This window comes from Gavialis gangeticus, unplaced genomic scaffold (genome assembly GCF_001723915.1).
Source record: "Gavialis gangeticus isolate Ggan-Ray unplaced genomic scaffold, GavGan_comp1, whole genome shotgun sequence".
In the NCBI taxonomy this organism is placed as follows: Eukaryota; Metazoa; Chordata; order Crocodylia; family Gavialidae; genus Gavialis; species Gavialis gangeticus.
Window position 1 is genome coordinate 173797613 of NW_017728992.1, and position 20579 is coordinate 173818191.

The 20579-nt window shown below is 44.4% G+C and overlaps 1 long non-coding RNA gene across 1 annotated transcript; it reads right to left on the minus strand.

Annotated features, from left to right (window-relative positions):
* Positions 1-9032: 9032 nt before the first annotated feature.
* Positions 9033-18623, minus strand: LOC109299902. The gene is made up of 3 exons (XR_002098051.1): positions 18613-18623; positions 16561-16563; positions 9033-9093 (listed from the first exon to the last, which is right to left on the minus strand). It is a non-coding gene; the product is annotated as an uncharacterized LOC109299902 (long non-coding RNA).
* Positions 18624-20579: the final 1956 nt, after the last annotated feature.

A 20579-nucleotide genomic window follows, 5' to 3' on the forward strand; every position in this document is an offset into this window, starting at 1 on the left:
GAATATAGCGTGGGAAGACAGGCATGCACAGTGTTCCCAGTTTTCCTACCATCTAGCAAGATGCCAATAATGTATTTGGATATTGGCAAAAATAGGGCATAATTATAGGAAACTATTTACTAAGGTCCCAATCTGAAGTCAATAGAGATTTGAAGGACTTCCATTTGATTGAGAAGATACTTCAAGGGCATGATCAAAAATCCACTGACACAAATAGAAAGTGCCCAACTAATTTCAACAGGCTTTGGAACAGGCCCAAAGAGACTCAATATGCAGGTGTAGAAAAGGAAAGGAAAAGACGCAAAGAGCTTACAATTCCTTTTAAGATCAGATGGAGAAAGGCACAATTCTTTATTAATCCCAATAGTAATCAATTGTTAATGCCTCAATTTGGACCTGTAACACAATTAAAGTCTTAGAATTTATTGGTTACTTTCTCATGTAAGGTTCTACAATTATACATCAGCAGCTGCTATCTTTTCCACTCTTGTTGCATTCAGTACCTGCACTTCGGTGTATTCCTGACTCCGCATGTGTCTGGCAATTTTTATGTCTGAACAAAGCCTATCTAGAAATTTCTCCCTAATCATCATTAGAAAGACATTCTAAAAGTGAGGCCTGAAATTTCAGAATAAATCATGGCAAATTCTAGGCAAGACAGCAGGGATAGGGCACAGGTAAGCAGCAATGTAGGGAATATGACCAAGCAAGCCATATAAGTGAAAAGGGGGATTATTAGTGCTGAATCTAAGGGGATTGAAAGTAGAGAAAAGGTAAACAACATGGAGAATCAATCCTATATGTGTCACTGATAATAGGAAATGAGAAGGCCATGACTAGGGCCTGTAGGCAAATATTTTGCCTGTCTAGATATTTCCAATCACATCTGAAGTTCATAATTCATAATATGAATCATGGGTAACTGGTGCCTCCCAAATCTGGGGGGGCACCAGTGGGGCACCACCTGGGGGGGGAGGATCCCCCAGTGGCCAGCCAGACACTGGGGAGTGGGGAAGAGCCCAGAGGCCAGCAGGTGACCATATTACAAGAACTGACACATCTTGCACTTTTGTATGCCACCAGCAGAGCCAATTTTAGGGAGGACATGAGCACTCTCCGTACTCCCCTACCAGCTGGAGTGCCACTGTGGGGGGAGGGGGGCACCGCTGCTCTCAAGGGGGCATGTGCCCCCCATGCTGTGCCTTCCCTATGCATCACCTATGATATGAATGTAGGACAGAGGAATTGTGTAATTTAACAGATATAAACGATCCATGTTGGATGCTGACTGTAAAGTGAATGTTTTAAGTTATTTGTTGAGACTTTTCATCCTGTGTAATGAGATGTAGAGAGGAACAGAGACTGAAAGGAATAATAGCACCACTAAAATTACTGTCACTGAAGTACAGAATGAAGTAATGGAAAATGGAAATGGAAGTTTGAATGTTTGAGTTAGTTACTGTATGGCTAGAGGAAAAAAAACCCCAAGGATGTATTAGTAGCCACATATTCATCTCATGAAAGGGCGTTAGGGTTAAACCATCTCAGATCTGTCTCTTCAATTATTTTATGAGCATAAAAACAGGGTCTTGTTACATAGTATATCCCCTGCAGGTGAAAAAAAGATAATCAGACTGACAAAAATGCAGTGAATGGGCACTTAGTATTGTGTACTGCACATGTCAACAGCCCAAAGATAAGGGAGGAATGGCATGTCCCTATTTATTTTTGCTTCAATGGACGTGTTATCTGTTGCTGTTTTGCAGTTGCATAACTCTGATGATATTTTGGATGTCACTTGAATCTATTCTTGCATGCTCAACTGTTCTTAAATGTTTGCTTTCAGTACTGGGCTTAACTGTGATCTCACAGCACTGTAAATCACGCTAATACAGTCAGTCTAGTGACACTGGTTTAGCACCAGAGTGACTTCTGAAGGCCCATTAAACATGAGTGCTCTGAATTTGTTTCAATTCACTTAATCTTACAGAGAGACATATGAAAGCCTTCCAAACCAGCCTTCCTAACCCAGCAGCTGTCATCCTCAGTCTTTTTCTATACACTCATCCTTTTGTAAGGATTTTGGAAGCTGATGCATAGCATAGCCTGGCACATACTGGTTCCTGAAACAAAATAGTTTATGGGCACCAGTAGGATCTGATGAGAAGAACTGCTGAAGAACTTGAGTGGGGGAAGGAAGCCCACATTCTGTTTGTGGGATGAATACAGGAAAAGAAGTCATGGAATTGCTGTACGCACCCATCCTTATATAAAATATAGAAGAACCACAGAACAGGCAAAAGCAGAGGAAAGAGAACGAGTCGGACACTCTTCCAACACTGTCAGAAAGAAATGAGTCAAGGAATTCTTCCGTTCAAACAAAACTAGACAAAAAGAATTGGAAGAAGAGAAGAGCTGAGCACTCCCCAACTTATAAGTTCACCTTTTATTTTCACTGCAGTCAGTGAAAATTTCTCTTCTGATATTTGATTAAGCAAGTGAGTAGCAGTAGTTTCTATTCTTTTTCTAAAATCTGTGGTTCATTGTTGCCATGTCTGCTGTTGAGACAGAATTTTGGGTCCGGCTCTATGGAAAGAGACTTTTCTCTAAGTAGGTCAACCAACTGAACGTTGAATGACCTCACCACGTTTAGATGACATCAGACACCTGAGATCAGTGCCGTGAGCACAGTTTGGTGATGAATGCAGAGCCCTGGGAAGTGCCGTGCACACCATCTGCAGACAGGGTGTGTGTAGGTGAAGCTTTGGTGTCTGTGTGGGACTTGCCTGTGGTGTGTGCATGACTGGCATGTGCATGTGTTGTGGTAATGTTCTGTGAGCGTGATGGCATATGATAAAGAGTGACTGAATACCTGGTGGTTTGATAGTGAGACAGAGAGTGCATGGGTATGATTGGACCTGTCGAAGGTGAAGAGCAAGGATGAGTGAGGTGCTCCATGGAGGTGTATCAGTGAATACTCTGGAGGCTCAAGGGTCTCCTGCATTTGCTCCCCTTCAATGGACTCCACAGCAGAAGCAATTAGGGTTGGCTCCTTGGAACTTTCCCCCGCTGGGTGCATCTAATGCTTGTGGCAGCAGTCCTTTGCTCCATAGCTGTAAGTATACCCAACCCTACCTCCCTTCTCTGCTCCTGTCCTTTATTAGTGATAAGTTCTCTAGTTTAGTCAGTGGAAGGTAAGCCACTGCCTGTCTAGCATGGACTTGCAAGGCAGATCACCCTCAGGCACCCAATGACCTCAGGGGGCAGTATCTTATAAAGATTCCCTTCCCCTTCTTTAATAAAATTGATATTGTTTTGGATTTGATAGCATATGGAATATAGAGAAATAGAAATAGATAGATAGTTAGATTGTCTAAAGAGGGTGTTATTATTGTGTGTGTGTTGTGAATTCCACTTACTTCTGTGTCACTTGTTATTTGTCAGTTAATAAACGGTTGCTATTCATGTCATTTAATTAACTGTGTTGGCATGCTATTTAATCAAATCTCAGCATTTATTACTGGGAGGGTCAGGCGGTGTTTAGATATGAATGGTGCCAAATGTTAGCAATCTCCAGAGCTAAAGACCACCCTCCTCCTTAGCAACCAAACTAAGGAGTCAGCAACTCTTCAGGTTATCGTAATCAACTGATTGGATGCTAATTAAGGTCCCCCACTAACACACCCAACTAAACTCTACCCCAATAGGCTGTTGCCCACCTGTTGCACCCTTGCTGGCACAAAGACTGGGATGAAGACATTTATTTCTTTTATGGCTGTACTTCCAGGCACTGCTCATTGGTTGAAATTTGCAAGCTACATTGTAGTATAGTTTTCTGTGCCATGACAAAAGTTTTGCTACTTATTACTAAGAACTTTCTTGAGGATCCTTAACCTAACATTTTTTAAATCTTAACTAATTGATACATTTTACTAATACATTGTGTTAGATATTTTCCTTCTTACTAAGACTGAACTTATCATACAGAAAAAGTTCAATGAATTATTAAGAAAACACTTCAATTATTTGATAGCAACTAGGCTTAGATGGAACCCTTAAAAAACTTTGTATAGAAGTTCAGTTCAGTTCAGAATACATTTCCAGCCAGAAATTCTACCTTATCAATTGACTGGAAATTCTACCTGTCAATTAAGAAAGCAGCTGCAGCTATTTAATGTGTGTATTTGGTTATTACTGGTTATCTCAGTAATAACCATACAGTAATTTATGAACTTACTGTAAATAGTTTCATCAGAGTTTCTGGTTGGTCATGAAGGAGCACTTGAAAGACATGATTAAATTTGGATTACATTTGCCGGGCAACTATATACTTTTAAATAGTGAAGCTAAACTGAAAAGAGCCGCAGAAACATAACTTCAAAGTTTCTGTCTTTTATGGAGCAGAGTAATAACATCTGAGGTTCTGGGACAATCCTTTCACAATAGCATCCTATCTCCCTCTTCACCAGCTGGTAACAACAGCTTCAGCTTCCTGAGGCCTGGTGTTCTGTCCTGTGCCATTCTTGTGGCTGCTTGTTCTCCCACTGCTAGAGCTTCTCAACAAATTTAGGAAGAATAGAATACTTGAGTGGTTCAGCTCACCTATTTTCAGCTTATTTAAGATGAAACCTTAATTCAGAGTTCTGTCCATGTGGTTGGAAAACGCACAATTATGCAAGTGTCCTCTATTTCTTCCCATAAGATCGTCTATAGCTGTGAGCAAGTGGGTAGAATGATTTTCACATGATTTGGAATACTATAATCACGTTTCACTACATGAAATGAGCTTTAGTGTTTCTTCAGCAAAAAGATAAACAAATGAGTTTGCTAAAGTAACCAAGGAGAAGTTACTAGATCCTGGTATTCAAGATGGAGTAGCCAGTTGTCCACAGAACTTTCCCTGAGAAATTGGATCCAGATCCACAAGGTATTTAGAAAACTGGCCTGCCAGCAGGGCCCTTAGGTTCCCACAATGAAGCAAAGGGGAAAGGAAGCAATATCAAACAGATCTGCAAAATCTAGTGCACAGAGCAGAGAGTTTACTAAACTAATTAATGTTGAGGATGAAGTGTAAATCTGATTCATTTCTAGGGATTGGGAACCTTACTTAAGGGTGAAAAAAGGTACATGTCAGGAAATGTAATGAAAATAGTGCAGCCAACTAAGGACTTTAAGCATCTCGACAGTTAGGTGGCAGTTGCACAGGGGTCTTAAGCACAGAAAATTTGGATGTAGGCACCTAAAACCTGTCTAAATCTCATATTACATGCCTAAAGCATTGTGCACTTGGGACCTGGAATGGTGGATTAGTAATCTAATTGCCTGCTAGGTTGCCTTAAAATGTGATGCTAATGTGAAACATGACTATATGCCTTCTTGCTCTGCTTATCTCCACCTGAGTTCCATACAGTCACACCCTTTTTTCTAGGGAAATAATTTTTGTACTGTCTGCTCTGGATGTGGAGGAAGAAACACAATGGAAGTCTAAAAAGGCAATGAAAATTGCCTTCATTGAACTTGAGGGCCAGGTGCAGCTACTACACATAAACCAATCTAATGTGATTGTAAAACTATCTAAACCTGTAACCATACAAAATCCAGTGCACATTGACCAGTCTAAAAATGGCTTAAGACCTGGTTCAACGTACACTCAATTCTAATTGATTTAGGTTAGACTGGTGAATTGAACTTCTGTACCAGATCACCTGTCAGTTCAAGTTAGATTACTATCCTCTGGCATCTGGGCCTCCTTTCTGGCCCCCCACAATCCCTCCCCTTGCAGGGAGGCATGCTAGCACTCAACTTATGCTCAGTAGTTCCAGCTAATTGCCCCATGGGCCCTCACCCTGAGCTCTCCCATAGCTAAGAGAACACAGACCCTCTCTCCAGCCATGCCTCCTGCCTTCGGCCATCTGTCAGCCACAGGCAGGCAAAGGACAGAAGAGAGGCATGCGTGTCCCCTGCACAAGCCCCAGGACCTGGATATGTGAGTCTGTATCCTGTGCCCCAACACCCCATCACAAAGTACCTCACAATGTACATACAGAACTGACACTGAGCCCGGGAGAACTCCACATTCAGGCACAGCCCCAAGAACCTTGCTGGCTCTTGCATACCCAGCTAAGGACCTCCTCTGCCCCTGTGCTTAGGCACAGCCCCATGGACCCCCAGTGCTGGCTCCTACATACCCAGTTACAGACTCCAATGTCCCCACACATTGGTGCAACCCCGTGGACTCTGACCCTGGCTCCTACACGTCCAGTAAAGGATCCCCATTCCCCCCATGCATGGACACAACCCCACAGACCCCATTCCTTGCTCACACACACCCATCCAGGGGCCTCCATGTCCCTGTATGCAGGCATAGCCCCATGGACACTGACCCTGGTTCCCATGCTCTACATCTCTATGGCCAGAGCCAGGCACCCTGCCACCATGACCCACCACAGATGAGCCTCCCACACTGGCTTCTGCTCAGTGGGGGAGTGTCCATGATGGGGCCTATGGGGAACATCAGGACTGGTCCTGCATGGAGACAACCCTGTGGCTTCCCTTAGCTTGACCACTGTAGCAGGTACCTGGATCATGTGCACCTGGAGTGCTGCAAGGATTTTTTGGCCCAACACTAAAGGTTCCTAGTGTTCTAAGGCTGAGAGAGTGGTGGGTGGGGAGACACTGCACATCCAAACCAGAGCAAGCAGGAAGATTCCCTTGGAAACTTCAAAAACAGGTGGGGTGTGGCTACCTGCCTCTGAACTACAGGCCAAGGACACTGGAAGTTTCCAGGCAGGGGCATAAGGTGTTGCCAGAATCATAGGGTGTCTGCTGGAAGCCCCTGGAAAACTTGAGGTTGTGGGAGGTGACCTGACCAATGGAGCCCTCATCACTCTGGAGCAGGGGCCACACCCAGCTGCAGTTAGAAGGAGAGTCATTTGCTGGGACTTGCACTTTCACGCCTTCTCTCCTTCTGTCCATCCACCCTTCCAGTCTTCCATCCAGCCTTCCAGCCCATGAGCACCACAACAGACCATGGAAGACCCATGGGCACCATCACAAACCGTGTATGACCCCTTGACATTATCCTGCACTAACTAACCTCCTGTTACACAACTGGGACTACAGGAAGATGAGGGATCTTGCCATCTGGGATAAGAAGGAGACCTAGCACTAGCTCCAGAAAAGGCACTAGAACAGGAATGTCTTTAAGCAAATCAACCAGTAGATGCATATGTGTAGCCACAAAAAGGACTGGGAGCAGTGTCACACCAAGACTAAATGGATATAGGTTTATGCATGATGCCAGCAAAAGGTCTGGGTCCCAGGAGGCAAACCATGCCTTTCTATGAGGAGCTATAACACTTCCTCACCAAGGACAGGGCCATTCAGACGTTACACACCTAAGCTACCATGAGAGGGCAGGAAGAGTCATTAGCAGGTCTAGAGAAGAAGCAGGGAGAGCCCGGGACAATGGACAACTGGTGACTAGGAGCAGGTGACCAGGGACCAGAGGGCAAGAGGACAGCTTCTGGAGCTGGTCCATGAGTAGTCAGTCCCATTGGTGCTGGTGCCTGCATCATTACAAGATTTGGGAGCTAAGGTGTACCTGCAGCTGGACCTGAGCAACCCATGACATCTTCTTAGGCATGGCCAAGAGCAGGGAGCACAGCATGCAGGAGTAAGGGGAAAGCTCTGATGCCACTAAAGTTGGGGGCCAAGACCTGGAGTCTAAGCCTGTGCCCTCCACCACAGGTAGCTCCCCCAAGCCCTTGTCCTTGATACTGTGGACCATGGCTGAGCATACAGACCCCAAGACATGGTTCCTCACACAGCTTCCATCAGTGTTCCAGACTGACTCCTCTGATACCTCAGTTCCCCCCTCCCAGATATGCAGAGCAACTCCCCTCACCCCCCAAACTGGCACAGCGGCTGCTGCTGCAGCACAACCTGAAGAGTTCTGCTTATGACTCATGCCCTAATCAAGGATGCCATGTAGCCCAGGAAGTTATGGTTTGCCCCCACTCCATACAGTCATAACAGGGATCCAGGCCCTGTGGGAAACAGGGAGTTTCTGGGGGAAGAGGGGAAAGGAAAGGAGAACAGGAGGGTGTACAGCCACCCTCTGGTTGCTCTGGTTGGCATCACCATATTGCAGAGGACATTGAGGTTGCAGGGACAAGAGTTAACATACAGCTATCTCTGAGAACCACTGGAGTTACAGTCCAGCAGAAACAATAAAAAATCCCCCTTTCTCAACACCACTCCCTCCCTCCCAGTCCAAGAAAGGCACTGATGTGATGGCAGAAATGCCATATAAGAGCTGTCTCTAATTATAGCACATTGGAGCAGATTTGATTAATCAAGCCTGCTGGAGCATGGTAATTACCACACTCCAGTCAAACGGGCTTTAGTTCTAGCACCCCTGCCACCATTTTGAAGTGTGGCAATGCTGATACATAAGATGCGGTGGCACTTTAATTAGCAGCTCTCGGAACTGCTGTAATTAAGCCACCCCCTCCCTCCCCTCTTGAGCATGTGTAAAAGTACCCCTAAGTCCCTAAGTTTCTAATAATGTCCATGCAGGTAGCTGCTTAAATCATGACATTGACTCATAGCTACCAAGCTGGTCAGAATTGTAGTTTAAAGCAAAGATTTGCAGGGCATGTCTACATGAGATGCTTAACAGTGAGTTAGCATAGTTTACTGTGAAGTAAGCATGTGCATCTACATGTGCATATGCTTTCTTCACAGTAAACCTCCCTTATCCTGAGTATGTTTGCTTCCTGGAAATGCAAGTAGCAAATTTACTTGGCATTAGTAACAGATGCCTGGCCAGAGGCCAAATCTGCTCCTGATTGACCATCCACCAGGAGACAGGAGATAGCTTCCTGCCCTCACAAGCTGCCTGCTGCCAGGGCGAGCTCTGCCACAGGAGCTCGGAGGAGAACTATGCCCCTCTTTCCCTGGCAGCAGGGAGATTCAAGCCCCTGCCCTCAAATCACAATCACAGAACAGGGGCTGGGAAATCATGACCCTGGGGTTCAGGCTGGGAGCTTCCTGTTGGTGGGTGCTGGGGAACTTGTTCCCCTCCCAGCTCTGTGAGTGTGGAACTGTGAGTGTGGAGCTGGGGGGGAACAAACTCCCAAGCCTCTTCCTCCCACAGCTCTGCACTCATGGAGCTGGGTGTAGAACAAGCTCCCCGGCCCCCACTCTGTGATCACAACTGCAATTGTGGAGCAGGGCCTGGGAGCTCGCTGCATGGGGACAGCTCCCTGCCCAATCTGGAGAAGGCTGGGGCCTGCCCCTGAATGGAACAGGTCTCAGCCAACCCCAGTTTGCACAGGGAAGCACATATAGCCTGGAGATGGCTGGGCAGTACTGTTTCAAGCAGTCCTCAGCTGGCTCCAGGCTGCACATCCAGACTTCCCCATGCAGCCTGGGACTGGCTGGGAACTGTCACAGTCAGGGGCAGGTCCAAGCCTCCTTCCCCAATCCACTGGTGGGGCAGTTAGCAGCAAGCTACCTGATATCTGCCCCTCCAGCAGATCGGGACAAGGGACTGGGACTTGCCCATCCCCTACAGCTCTTTCCAAGCCTTATCAGCTGATTCCTGGCCCAGTGCTCCCTGCCAGTTTCTTGGCTAGTACTTAGGAGGAGCCTAGAGTGACCTCTGGTGGCCTCAGGGGTGCATTGCAGGGCTGCAGGGAACTGTGAGGAAATTTTCTCCCTAAACCTCATATGTGTAGGCACCTACCCAAAAACCCTTATTGGGTATGTCTGCAAGTGCATTTATGCCAGCTGAAATTTACTGCACAGTAAATTACTGCACAGTAAGTGGAAATAGGCTGGCATCTACAAATGCAGGCATTAAAGTGCATTAATGCTGTGTGTAGACTGATTTGGGATTGAAATTAGTTCCAAGTCAATCCACACATACAGTATTACTGTGCAGTAAGACATCTACACATGCATTACTGTGCCATAACTAATTAGGCATAAATTTAATACCTGCACAATGCTCAAGTTGGAGTAAGTCACCGTATTTACTGTGCAGTACAGGCATGCACATGTAGATACATGCCTTTACTGTGCATTAATTACAATTAAGGCTCAGTAAATGCACATGTGTAGATGTGCCCACTGTGCATTATCTTACTGCACAGTAAATCTAGATCAGAGTAAATGCATGTGTAGACTCACCTCCAATACAACATTTTGAAATTAAAGATATAAACAAAGATAGCATTTGCAGCAGACCAAATTGTCACAGAGTTTAACTTAGATCAAAAAGTCATGGTACCAGCAAAGATAGTCATGCCACTTCCAAACATCATTTGGTGGGCAGTAGCATGTGTTGCTTCTCTGCCACATTCCAGCATGCCTCACAGTGGCTAGGAAGACTTCCATATTTTCGTTCAAACTGTACCTGAAAGCCACTTACCTCTGCTGCAAATCTCTGTGTAGCAGGTGAAGGAGAAAAGGATGAAAGCAAGCAAAGTTGGATAGGTTTTTAATTTTTAAACACACCTTTGATGAAAACTCATCTAATTTTTAGGGATGGGGAAGGGAAAATGATTAAAAAAGTTGACTAGAACATTTTTAAGTTAAACTGTTTTGATTTTACCAAACAAATATTTGTTTTGCCACAAGGAAAAAATGTAGTCTCATGGAAAATGTTAAACAATGTACTTTAAAAAAAACTTTCTGACAATAGGTAACTGAGATTCTAAGTACTGCTTAGAGCAGTACTTTGTGGAAGCCTATTCCCTCCTAATAGCTATGGGGAGGGGAAAGGGGAGCATGTTTAGGAGACCCCTCACTGTTTGCCATAGGACAAGACATAATGAGTGTACTAACTCATGCTACCTTCAGTTGTGCATTGTTCCTCTGTGGGCCTTACACACAAAAAAAAGCCTATCATTCCTAATGGGTCATTTACCTTTGTGTCATGGTCCTAGCAACAGTTTTAATACATTAAGGATGGAAAATGGGAAGAGCTAGGGTTGAGCTTCTCATAGCCACCAGCCCTAGGAATACAGGGCTCAACTGGTGAGTATATTCCAATGATGGAGGTCAAGGAGGTTGTCCAGCCCTATTGCTACTTGGCCATAGCTATATCCAGAGCCTTGTCTCAAATTCAGAGTGTGTGAGTATGTGGCCAAACTGAGCTCTAAGGGATTGCTATTTAGGCTTCCTCCATTGACCTGTTAATTCAATGGCTGAATTAAGTGTCAAGTGGGTGATTATCATTAGTATTCCTCAAGTAAAGAAGAACTGCAAGGGATCCACATTACGATAGCACTATTTCCTTGTGCCATTACAGACATACCTCCAAAGAGTACCTTTATTTTCTGATTCACTTGAAGTGGACTTTGCCCTACACACCAAGAATGAAATGAAGCACTGGGGAGGGCGGAAGTTCCTGGGCCTCCATTGATGAGACAGTTGGTTTCTACTTTGAATCCAGGCGCAAACTCTGGAAGCATTGCCATCTCAAACTCCACCCCTGATCCTTACAGTCACTTGATTCAGTAGTGGGGAAAACTGAGGCACAGTGTAGGGGTTCCCACCAATAATGTCCCACATTTCCCTGCCTCCTGGTTACTGAGATGGTAAACTCAAGCTTACTAGAAGAAGGAGAGGCAGAATATTTGTGGGTTACATCAAACTAACTGGGTCACTGAGATTGCAATGTGGGCAGCTTCACCCATAGCACAGTGAGAAGTGACAGAGAGATTGTGTGGGAGGTTGTTGGCTGGGAGCCTGAGGGTTTTGGGGAGGCTGGCTCAAAGAACAATGGGCAGGCAAGACCTTGGGGGCATAGGCCCCCAGACACTTTAGAACAGCTCCTTATGTGTCTCCAGGTCCATCTCACTGTCAAGAGGCAGAGGACAAAAGAGCTCTGCTTCCTTGCAATCCAAGAGAGGAGAGAAGTCCTCGGCCTGTGTCATTTCCTGTTACAGCTTGAGATTTGGCTGGGATGGCTCTGTGTGGGCCTCCACCAGCACAGTAGCATATTTTTTTTCCATCCTGCAAGAGATGAGCAGTGTCCACGGCATCCAGGTTGCTCAGAAGAACTTCATGTAACAGGAACTTGTGAGCTTGTGGGCACTGGGTGTATGATTAGCATCTTAGATCCTCTTGCACCAGAGGTGCTTCAGCACCTTGGTCTTTGCCCAGCACTGTTGCCAGTCCTGTTAAAAGATAGTTCAGAGCCACAAAGGATAAAGGTATCCATGGCTAATTTGCCACTATATACAAGAAAGCTAACTATTATAGATCTCCTCCATTCCTGAAAGTAAAAGACAGGACATAATTTATGTATATGAGAAACGTCTTTAACAAAGCATGGCATGCAAATCATTAAAGATTTCAATGACTATGACACTGACTATTGTGAAAAGAAAAGTTTTTGGAAGTGTGTTGTAAGACTCTAGACTTTTTGAATAGCCTAGAAAACCAGAGGCTGTTATGGGCATTGGTTTAGGAAATAAGCTTAAACATATGGGTAAGTCAAAGCAGATAAAGTGTTTGATTTAAAGCTTTATAATAAGGTATATTCCATAAATAAGGAATTGAGAGAGTAGTGTTACTTAAAAACAAAAAATATCTGAAAAAATTACCTCCTTGGTTCATCTTCACATGCTTCAGTATATAGCATCCACATTCTGTACCAATATATAAGCAATATTAAGGATAAATATAGGAAGTATTCAGAGGAGAGAAAGATCTAATACAGAGTTGGCCATACTGGGCATTTATATGCATGCTCTAGGAGGTGGGGACGGCTTTAATTATAGCCATTTTTAAGCTCAGAGACACTGATACATGAGATCCTGGAGATTGCTGGAGCACAGTAATTATCATGCTCTAGTAGATTTGACTAATTGAGTCTACTCGGATGCGCTGTCACTACTCATGTATAGGCACCCATTCTTCTGAGGAAGACACATACAACTCTTGGGAAGTTTAAATGAAGTTTGTAAATAATGAGTAGTAGTTAAATTATTTTTATAATCTCCCCCCTCCCCTTTGCTATTTCCTATTTTCCGTTGTTGATTTTTCTCTGTTTTGACTAATTATTGATTCTAAGAAGTCATTTAGCAACAAATTATTACTTGAGAAGGGCTGGTGTGCACAGATTACTTATTCCGGGGCAAAGCTTTGCTTCCTGTGGCTTTTGGTTTGAAGTGAGAAAGGTTAGGAAGTTTTGCAGCCTGTGACCTAATAGAAACTGGAATGGGTGGACAATGGATTGAGCTGTATCAATTATGCAAAATTAAAGGTCATGAAAAATGAAAGAACATTGAGATGCAAGGCTTAAATAATACTTAGTGTAAGATTATATTTCCCTATTTGGTTCCAATCCCACTGGACTTTGAGGGAGGAGGTTGCTACTCAGCTTGAATAAAAGAATCAGAATCTGTCCTTTACATTCTATGGATTGCACAAAAAGAAGGTGAAATACTGTGCAAGATGTGTCAGTTCTTGTAATTTTATGGCTTAGTCCTTCACGTGTTTGAAGTCAGTAATAAACTTCTATATATCTGAACACAAGAGGGCTCTTCAGCTATAAAATTCACAGTAAAGAGATCTTGTCTCCGTATTTGTCTATTCAGTGCCTCACACACCACTAGTGCTGCATAAACAAGACATAATTCTTTTCAAAGTGTGCTGGAGGAAGGAAAATCAACAATGGTGAAAGAGTAGAACAAATAAGTGACAAGAATTTTTCATGAAAACCTTGAGTCAAACCTATACTGAAATTTGGGTGGGGGGCTGGAGGGAACACCCTGAAAATAATATTAAAAATATCTATATGCTTATTTAGAATCCAAGATTTCTTCTTGGCCACAGAATCTCTCTCATTATACTCAAATGTTAAAATTAGGCTTCTCTGAACTAAAATGCCTACCACTCATACAGTTTTTCCATATGGAAAAAAGGCTGTCTCTATTGTAGTTTGCTGCTAGCACCCATTTCCAATTAGACTAAAGTTAACAATTTGGCTAGGAGCTTTTAGGTGATGGATAATGCTCTGCACACATGGAATCATTGGAGAATGTAGCTGTTTTAATGTCTCTACTGAGCATGTGTAAACATATTCATAGGTTCAGAAATGAGTAAAATTTTCACATGGAGAGCAATTGATTGCTACAGAGCAAGCACACATTATATTACAAAATGTAGTAATGCTGGTCATGCCCCACCGTGGAGGGTAGGGGTTTACAGACAATAACCAAGCCTATTGCTTGTAAGTATAACCATGGGACCTTTCCTTCTTTTCACTTGTGGATAGTGCCATAAAGGTAAAGATTCTTTCCAAGCCACTGCTAAAAAAGACAGTGAAAGTGAGTCTACTGCCATCATCTCCTTGAAACTTGTTTTACTGTGATGCCTTTGAAAATCTTAATAATAGTTAAGCTGTGGGTGTGCAACAGTCACTTTATCTTGCTGACCAATTGTATCTCACTGTTTCCTAGTATCCCCACATCTTTCTGTATTGTATATTGGCTCTTGATTCATATTCAAACTGCAAATTCTTTAGGGTAGGAGGCATCTTCTGTCCTGCTTTTCTACAGCATCTAGAACAGTGGAGTCCTAGTCTATGGGTCGGGCATCTAAGTGGTATGATAAAATTAAGTAGTACTAATTATACCAGATCACATAGAGTGATTGGGAGGCCTGAGACAGAAGTAGAGGGTCAGGTGACCTAAGGAGAGGCTCCAAAGCCCAGGGTTTAGCCCAGAAGAGGCAACCTGGCTGTAGGAGCCATGGGAGGTAGATCTCCACAAGGAGGAGCCAGTCTGGACTGTCTGGAGAAAAGAACTGTGTGCCACAGAAGAGTGGAAAAGACCCTGTGCTGTGAGCAACACAGGATAAGTACTTCAAACCTTTTGCATTTGTGCTACCCCAGCCTGATGTTTGGCAGGCCTTATGTTTGGGAGCGGATGCTCATACCTTCAATTTATGTTTGAACTGGAGCACTGTGGTGACTGAAAAGTACAGACTGAAGTGCAGCAGAGGCACCCAGTTTAAAGCACTCCTAGGGGCCAGAAACTTGGGATGTTACATGTGGGCAGTAGCCCAAATACTTTTCAAAAGGGAGAACTGTGACATGTCAGAGGACTTAGTATATGGCAGCAAAGACTGGTGGTGGGGGGAGTATAAACCCCATGCCTGCAAAGGGGGCATACCTAGGGGCCAAGTGGCCCAGAGGCCCCAGAGGGCTGAACTGGAGCTGGGGCCCAGGAACCTAGGCTTCTGATGTGGACCCTGGGCTGCAAGACCCAGTTAGATTAAAAGTGAGGTCCTGAGTTCATACAAGGACCTACCCGAAAACCTGAATCTGCCTCCTGGGACAGCCTCCCTATGAACATATAACATCAAGCCTTGGCAGGTAACATAACTGTGAGTGGGTAGGATCCAGAAAACCCAGAAGTGAGGATGAGGTGATCAGAGCCCAGTGGCAACCTGATATGGAAACCTTGTCACATCAGCACTAAACCTTTTACATTAGATCATACACATACATGCACAAATACATTTTGACAGTAAAGGAGGGTTTACCACCTGTTACTGACGATGCCTAGGTTGTCCAAGACATTTTCCAGATATTAACCACTTGAACTAAATTTTGCATGTGAAGTGCTTGTATGAGACTGATTTTTTTTAAATCCCTGGCAATCATTTCAGCTGCTTCTGCAAAAAAAATGCTAAGGAAAATGTGTTATGTTGATAAAAATTGTGTAGACTGTTTCTTTGATAAGCTCCATCTTCTCTGTGCTTCAAAACTAGAATTTAAAATATAGAAGATTTTAGCCTTTAAGTCAAAGATTGCTTTTCTTGTGAAAATACACTAAATTTCTTTGTATTTTGGTCCTTGATTCCAGCATTATTTGTGCTTTTTTTTACCCAGTGAGTTTAATGTAGCATACATGGGCAGTTCTGGAAACAGAAACAAGTACACAGTTTTCTTGGAATTTTACACGTGATTCTAATGCAGCACTGAACGCTATTAGTGAGCTGTGTCAATTAAAAGCACCCAGTGCCACATCAGACACCTATGTATCAGTGGTGCAGTACACCTCTGTGCTGTGAAAATGGTGGTAGTGAGCTTTGAACTAAAGCACATTGAACATGTGTTAGTTCAAAGTGCACCACTGCCAATATGAATTGAGCTCTATTGTGAAGGCATCATGTTTATAAAGCTGCCTACAGACATTTGGAGAGGCTGGGGGAGGTTAGATTGAGTTAAAAATATCCATCCAATTTAAGATAAGTCAGGTTGGGTGTGTGTGTGGTGGGGGGGTAATTGGGAGGTTGCGGAGACTGGGGTGGCAAGCAGGGTCCACAGAAGGGATCAGGGGAATTGAGGAAGTGGGGCCTGTGGGAAGGATTGGGGGAGACTAGGGGGGCAGGTGGTTTCTGCATGGGGTTGCTAGGGTCTGGGAGGGTTTGGTAGGATTGGGGGAGGGTTTCAGAGGTCCATGGGGAGGAACTTGGGGGGAGGGGGTCCTTTCTTCCACACGCCCCCAGGACCAGGGACTTTTAGCCCCCGACCCACTACTACCAGACATACAACCCCCTACAGTGAACCTAACACAGTGAATGGACCCTCCCATCCCTCCCCCTACCAGGACTTACTTTCTTAGCACCTGGCATTAGCAAACAGTGATAAAATAGGACCAGGAACAGTTTGTGGCATGCGGGGTTTTGTCACCTGGGGGGCTGGATAGTTTGTGGTGGGGTTTGTCTATCTGGGGGCGGGGTGAGGCAGGGCAGCTAAAAATATTCTAGTGCCATGGAGGGGGTATGGAAAGCATAGCCTGGGGTCTGGAGCCAGTAGCTGGGGTTTTCCAGCCCTGGTGCTGCACTAGGAACAGTACAGAAGGTCAGAACAGTTAGATCAATCTAAAAATAGACAACCCAATCTAAATTAAATGTACCTTGGAGGTTAACTTATATCAGATTGGCCATTTTTAGACTGATTTAACTGCCCTGAACTTCTGTACAGTTCACATGTAGATTGACTTAACTAGTGTAAGATCTGCACATGGGGAAACTAAGTTGTATTGGGTGGCCATTTTTAACAGGATCTAACTTCCCCCTAACCTCCCCAAACATTTTTACACAACCTTAATTTCAACTCAGCTGGGCATCCTAAAGATGAGGAAGGCATAATTAATGAACATCTGTGAAAGATGTGGCTAATTGACTTCCCTAGCATTATGCAGGAACTGAAACAATCGGGAATAAAATCCAATTCACCAGCGTACACTATAGGACTGTCTTTTTATTTCTGCAGTCTTTTCTCTCACTACACACCTTCCAAGTTGTATCACCTATAAGGCAAACATTTTGTACAGGACGAAAAAGGTCCTACACAGCTCTAAATCCTTGCCAAAGGAAGCTGTTTCTGAACAGTGAAAAAGGCATGGGCTCAGTGGCAAGAACAATATGAGATGTCATAATGAAAACCTGTTTCAAAATGAATATTCATGGAGGGGTGGAATTAAACTTGCACAGAAAACATCAGTTCTGGCATTTTGTAACTTCTGAATGTTTGACTTTGCAACCCTAATACTGCTCTTTAAGAACTTTTTTTTTTTTGCATAAAAAGTAAAGTCATTAGATACATATGTGCATGCATATACAGATATACATACTATGTGAAAGTAAAGTGAAATTCTGGACCTTGCATAGATTCTCAATTATGGCAAATGCATGCATACTGGTATAAACAGATAACTTGTGCTACAAGTTAAAATGTGGAAGTGCACAGTAAATAAGTTGTATTTACTTATGTATTAGGGCTGTGCGAGGCTTCAGTGGCTGATTCGAATCAGAGGAGATTTGGTCCAATTTCTGGACTGACTCTCCGAATCCAAATCGAATTGGGAGACCAAGTTAAAAGCTCTGAATCAATTTGAAGCATCCAAATTGATTTGAAAAGCTTCTGAAAAGATTCAGCCAATTCAGAGATTCGGCCATAGACTAAACAGGCAGCTGACAGTTGCCTCCAGCTGGTAAGTCTGTTGGGGTTGGGGGTAGCGAGGGGTTCAGGCTGGGACTGGGACAAGCTGCCCAGCTGGGGGGGGCTGTTTCTCAGGGAGGGGGACATGGGATGAAGGCGTGGAAGTGCTGGGAGCAGGAGCTCTACCCTGCTGCCGCTTACCCAGATGGGGCGGGGGGGGGATGGCTTGCTCCAGGCAGAAGACAGCAAGTGGCAGCAGGGCGTAGCCCCTGTTCCCAGTGTTGCCGCACCTGCATCCCAGGCTTGCTGTGACAGCTGGCAAGCAGCAGTAGGACAGAGCCCCTGCTCCCAGTAATGATGCGAATGCTGCAGTGCTGGGAGGGGGGCTATGCCCTGCTGCCTCCTGGAGTGAGCGGTGCCTGAACTACACCCCCCACTGGCAGGGCAAGCAGCAGCAGGCATAGCCCTTGCTTTTCCCCCCACCAGGACAGAGGCAGGCACAGCTGGAGTAGCCTCAGGGGAAGCCCCCATGGCTGCCCTGTCCAACCCCATCTCCCACCTGGCCCTAACTTCCAGTACTTAAAAAAAAAAAAAAAATTACCCCACACTCACTTGGTCTGGGAGTGGCCATTGGGGACTTATGGCAGAGCCTCCCTGTGCAGCACAGGGTAGTGGGGGAAGCAGGAATCACCCTCCCCCACCTGGCACCCACATAGCAGCTGCCCCATGGCACATGTGCAGTGTGGCTCAGCTTGGCATCATGTGCTGTCTGGGATCTGGGGTGTCTCCACATGTCAGCCAGAGCCTAGTAGCACTCAGTCCCAGCAGCCCCAGCTTCCAGGCAATGTGTGGCACCCTTCCAAGCCGCACTGCACCTGCACCATGGGGCAGCCGCTACATGGTTGCCAAGTGTGGGGGAAGATCCCTGCTACCCCCCGCTGCCCCATGCTGCATGGAGGGGCTCTGCCATGAGCACCCAGATGCTTCAATCACTACTGCTGCAGCTGGTGAGTGTGGGGCTTTTTTATTTTATTTATTTTTTAACTGCAAGGATGCTGAGGCTGGTCGAGGCAGCCATCAAGGGTGAGGTCGGGTTGGGGGGCGTGGTTGAGGAGTGGGGGCTGTGTGGAGGGCCTCTGCCACATGGCCCCAGAGCCCTGCTAATGCCGGTGAGTGCAGTTTGGTTTTTTGTTTCTTTGTTTTTTATTCCCAGACTGCTGGGGCTGGGCAGGGGATGGGGCCAGGCAGAGCAGCCATGGGGACTTCTATAGCACCCCCCACCTGGAGAGAGGCAGGCACAGCTGGAGGAGAAGCAGGAAAACCTGCAGCTGCCCGGCTGTGCCTGCCCCTCCCTGGCTGATCTGAATCAGTAATCAGCACCTAATCTTCTGAAGCTGATTTGGCCGAATCAATTCAGGACAGTGATCCAAATGTCTGAATTGAATCACTATCCTCCAAATCAGCTGAATCTGAATCCAAATTGAATACTTCTCTGTTCACACAGGCCTATTATATATGAATGCATCAATAAGGGAAGCACCATCCTTTGGTAGATTCTCATCATGAGAGGTCAGGAGCAACCAAATAATGTCCAAGTAAGGTAATCAAACCAATTAATGTACTGTGACTACTTGGAGAAAAAAGAATCACTTATATGCTGTATGAATGAAAGCCTAACCTTTCTTTGTAAAGCAAGTAATGGAATCATTCACAGGGCACATTAATATTCACGCCTTAGCACGTAGATACGGTATCTAGTTCCTGATGGAACTGGCATTCATACTTTAAGTTCAATTTATAATTCCCATGGTAGAAGTTTGTTTGGCTACTTTTGATGAAGGGTGTTTAGGGACAAGGGTTTGTTTTTGTTTTTTTTGGCAGGGGGAGGGTCTTTTTCTCCTTTTCTTTTCATGATCCAGTAGTTTTTTCCAGGAAAAAGGCAGCTATATAAACATATTGGGTGAAAAATTATATATAATGATTGGTTTTAAAAGCCCAGGAAGTTCAGTGCAATTACTCTATCCTATTTCCCACAAAAAGTGATATTTTTATTGATCCTAATAGTAAAATAATCTTACATTGCATTAAAGATGAATCAGTACTTATGACTGACAGCACCTAATTTTGTTGCTTTCTCTGACCTACTTGTAAAAATGTGTTGATAAAATCCAAGTCTGGAACACATGCCTACCCCCTTCAGAAAATACTGCAGCTTAAACCTGTGCCAAATCTTCTTTGGGGGTCCAAAACTGAGCTCCAGTCAGCCAGGGATAAAGTTTTAAAATAAGATTAAGGGTTTCAATTTAAACTCAAAATCAGGAAAGCAAAAAATTTTTCCTTAAAATAATTAAATGGAAAAGACAAAGAGGTATGGGAATGATTCTGCTATATATGATATCATCACTGAAATCATACATAATACTTTTTTGTCATCACCTAGGATGTAGGTTTAATTATAAATGGCCATGCTTTGTATCTTAAAATAACATATAATATTATGTTCAAGGCACATGCTTAATTCATTTTGTTTTACACTCATAACACTTAAAATAAAGGAATCACGCTTTTGGAAAGCCCAACTAAAATTAATCTCAATTGTATACTG